Raw genomic sequence first — 4991 nt, forward strand, 5'->3', positions numbered from 1 at the left:
ATGGACCCTCAGTGATACACAACCCATCATAGGTCGAAAGTAAGAGTTGTGACAGTTAACTCAGGGCTATCTGTGCATATCCTAGTCTGTGTATATACTATATTTACATTTAATAAACTGATCCAGGCTCTGAGAAAAAAAAAAAGTTTTTATATGCACGAGTATTTTATTCAGGAGCAAACTTATTAAGCTGTGGGTTAGACGACTGATACTTATCCAAGCTAGCATTAAAGGTTAGTACTGTGTCACAATTTACTACGTTGATGGGGCAGTTTGTTCCAAGTATTTACAACTCCGTTAAAAAAGAAATGCTTCGCTTCACGGGACTGGAATTGTTTGCCAATTATTTGGTTCCCATTGCCTCTAGTATAAGCCGAGTGATCAACTGTGAAGTATTTATCAAAAGCTGATACTTATCGTGCCCTTTGAATATTTGAAATACTTGATTAAATCTCCTCACAATCTGTTTAGTTAAGGTGAAGAGATTCAGGGCTTCTAAACTCTCCTCATATAGTTTGTTTCTCAAGCTAGGTATCATTTTGGTCACCTGATGTTGCACTCTTTCAAGTTGCTATATATATTTTTTGTAATAAGGTGACCAAAACTGGACACAATACCCTAAATGCGGACATACTAGAGAATTATATAAGGTGAGGATGATATTATTGGATTAATAATCGAACGCTCTACCAATGAATCTGATTAATTTGTTGGCCTTCCACAGCCTCCGTACACTGTATGCTTGGTTTAAGATCGATTGTTATAATAATTCCTAAGTCTTTTTCATGACTGACATTATTAATGGTGTAAGTGGCTTTTTCATTTGTATTTCCAATGTTAAGCACTTTGCATTTACTGATATTAAAGGCCATCTGCCATGTTTGTGCCCAGTTAAACGGTCCATCAAGGTCACTCTGTATTGCCTGCCTCTGTAAAGATGTGTCTGCTCTGTTACCAATTTTAGTGTCATCAGCAAATTTGGTTATTTTACAAACTAAACCCTCATCTACATCATTTATGTGTATTAAAAACAGAATAGGACCCAGTACTGAGCCCTGTGGCACACCACTAGTAACATCTACCCAGTCCGATTCTTTACCATTTATTACGACCCCTGTTTACCTTCTGTAAGCCAATTATCGTTCCACCCAAGCACATTCCCTCTGAACCCATGCGCATTCAATTTCTGAAGTAATCTTTAATGGGGAACTTTATCAAATGTTTTTTAAAATCGAAATATACAATGACAACAGCTCTGGTCTCATCATATATATTGAACATATAATTGAAGAAATCCAAGAGATTCGTGAGGCAAGAGCAATTGTTTCGAAAACTATGTTGTGAATCGTTGATGAGATTATTTACTTCGAAGTGTTTAACAAATTTATCTCTGAGAATAGTTTCCAACAACTTGCACACTACTGAAGTTAAACTTACTGGTCGATAATTTCCTGGCAGTGATTTGTTGCCGTTTTTGAATATCGGGGTTACATTTGCTAGTTTCCATTCATGAGGCACCTTACGGTTTCTTAGTGATTTATTGAATAGCTTAGCTAATGGCTTTGAAATTACATCCACTGTTTCTTTTAGAATTCGCAGAGATATTCCATCTTGGCCTGGTGTTTTACTCACTTTAAGTTTACCGATGACAAGTAGTACAGCATTCTTGATAACAGTAATGTCGCTAATTAAGCTGCCCTCTTCTAAGGTAAAAGGAAAAGCTGTGGGAATGGACTCTGTATTATCAATTGTAAATACGGATGCCAAGAAAGTGCTGAGAATTTTCGCCATCTCTGTTTCATCTTCGGTATACCCTCCATTATCTGTGACTAGTGGGCCAATTGTTAGTAATATTTCCTTCTTGTTTCTGATATATATAGCTGAAAAATTCTTTCAGATTGGATTTACAGATACATGCAATGTAAGTTTAAAAGTTTTTCTTACTCTGCTTTATTATTATTATTATTATTTTGCTTATCGATGAAGAGCATCATATTTGTTTTTATCGCTTTGATTCTTTGTTATATTATAATTTTTGTGTGCAAGTTTTTTAGCTGATAGGCAATGCTTAATTTCCTCACTCTGCCATTTGGGTTTATTATTTTTAACAGGCCGTCGGTTTTGCATTGGAATACATAATGTTACTGCTTTACCGAGAATATATGTGAATAATTTCCATGCTTCATTAATATCCACTGCTTGAACAATGGAGTCCAAGTCACTGGAACCAATTATTTCCTTTAATTTTTGAAAGTCCACTCTCTTGTAGTCAGGCACTTTCTCATAACTAGCCCCAACATTGTCGTTACTCAAACTGATGTTGAATGTAACCATTCTATGATCACTAGTATCAAACTCTTCTCCTACGATAACATCATTTATCAAGTTTTCCGATGTGGCCAAAATCAGGTCTAATATGCTAACTCCTCGTGTTGGGCAGTTTACAAACTGATGCAATGAACTTTTTTGCAAGTTAGTGTACAGGTCCAACCCTATGTGTGACAACAGAATCTCTCCCCATTTGGCAACTGGTAAATTAAAATCACCAAAGATTACAGTATTATGGGTGCTACATATTTCAGCAATTTGGTTGTATATTTCACTATCGGTGTTACTGGACTGTGCGGGCAGATGATATATCAATCCAAGTACTGTTTTGCCACAGGATGTATTTCTAAGGTGAAGATAAATACTGTCAACATTATCAATTGAGAACTTATGAATTAGGACTGGATGAAGTCCTATTTTAATATATATAACAGTACACCACCCCCTACTCCATTATTTCTCTCACTACTAAAAGTACTATAACCTGGTATGTTGTACTCTGCTAAAAAATCTCGTTGTTCCATGTTGAGCCATGATTCTGTTACGCCTATTGTATCATAATTTTCAGCAAGAACATAAGCCTCTAAATTAGATTTTTTTTTTCTTCGCCATCTACGTGCATTCACAAGAAGAGCCTTAATATCCTTGCCTCCTTTTGTCTGTTTACGATTCATGACATCTACATCGACTCGCCTATAGGCCTCGTATGATGAGTGCTTTATTGTCGGAAAAAACACACTACATCATCCAATAAACGACCAAGAGGAGCAGAGCCAACTGCATTTAAGTATAGACCATCATGTGCAAACAGAGCCCTTTGCATATAGAAGTGATTCCAGGTGTCTACAAACTCAATACCCTCCTGTAAGCAAAGCGACTTAATGCAATTATTTAAGCTAAAAGCCTTGCTGTAAAAGAAACTGCTTGCTGCAGTCCTAGGGAGAACACCTGTAATGTGAATATTAAGTTTTTTCCTTGTAATGCTGCAGCATCAACTTGAACTTGTTCAGGAGCTCTTCAGACCGGGTTCACATTGCATCGCTGGTTCCTGTGTGTATGATAACCAGACTGTCATTAGTTGTACCATCCAAAACAATGTCCACAGACTCAGTTACATCAAGTCCGGCACCTGGAATGCAATATCGCTTTCATTTAGTTGGTGCTTCACCACAGAACTCCACAAGCTGTCCACGGATGATTGTGTCCCCCACCAGTCGAGCCTCATGAGTTTCTTTGTCAGAGTCAGCCTATATCTGGAATCTATTGCAGGTGGTGATCGGTAATACGCGTCGCATCCTTGAAACCTCTCGCACCATTCACACTATCTGGAAATTATCCTGTTCTGGTGGGGGTTGGTTAGTTTCAGGGGCAGGAGGACGGACAATGTCACTATTGCCTTGAGCAACAGCAGTCCTTGACCGAGAGATGTTGCTCCCCTCCACATTGCTTCCAATGTTACTTGCAGCATGGCCTGCCTCAAACATTTCAAACTCAGACATTTCTCCTAAGATGAATGCAATCGTCATGAGATGTTAGGAACAGTGAATAGAAATTGCCAATATGGGCTTAAGGAATTTGTTTAACTCACAACATCAACTCTTTCTATCCCAGTTAAATTTTCGTATGCTGCCATTTCTTTCCGTCCACTAGCCTCTTCACTACGATGACGACTTCCTGCATTTCATTCATATTACTGGCAGATGATACTGTTCATCTTATGACAACCTCCTGATACTGAAGCGGTTACTAAAGGTTGTAACTAGACGCTTTAGTCAAAGAAGTATATCCAAAATTGAATTTAAATGTCCAGGGATAAGGAAAATAATTAAATAAAAAAGACGTCTTCAAACTTAAAATTATAACAAAGGCTACCTTTTTTTTCTTATGCGAGGAAGAAGGAACCAAAGGCCATGAGCCCGCAGTAACAGTTCCCTCCAAGAGAAAAACAAAATACAATAGAGAGCCATATTCAAGATCTGATCATTTTGAGATGCCTGGACACATTGCGTTTGAAAGACTGGAGATCATAGGCAGCAGGAAATACAGACAGAGGGAGACAGATCCAGAGTTGACCTGTTGCATAAATGAAAGACTGGGAGTAACAGTTAACTCTTGCATTAGAGAGTTGGACAGAAAAGGGATGAGAGTTTGCTGCCAGACGGGTGCTAGCGCCCGTCGTAGAGGTGGAGGAATGCAAGCAGACAGTTCAGAGGAGCAGTGACCATTAAAGTAGCGATGTGGGAAATATTTTCCCCCAGAGCAGTTGCGCTCTCTATTTTCATCATAGTTATCCCTGGTTAAAGGCAGAGGAAAAATTGAGACCGTTGTTAATTGTTCAAGCGGTTTTAATAACCCGGAAATTACGTTCTCTTTAATAATTCTTGTTATTGATAAATTAAATGCTACTGCATTAAACCCCCGTGGACAACTATACATTGTAAATATATGTAATTATGTGGTATTTTCCACTGACCTAAACTGCGTCTGCGCGTTAGATGACGTGGCAAGTAGGGAAAGATTCTCCGGTTTAGCAGATGTGGAATTAAGATATTTACACAGTTAAAGGGAATATTTGGTCTAACTTTAGTTTAAGTAAAACTAAGATTAATTTGTTAGATTTCACCTGTACATACCATGATGTACTTTAACTGTATTTAGTACTG

The sequence above is a fragment of the Coenobita brevimanus genome, chromosome 15, assembly GCF_032717465.1.
Source record: "Coenobita brevimanus isolate Jiangsu-jjx chromosome 15, ASM3271746v2, whole genome shotgun sequence".
Taxonomy (NCBI): Eukaryota; Metazoa; Arthropoda; class Malacostraca; order Decapoda; family Coenobitidae; genus Coenobita; species Coenobita brevimanus.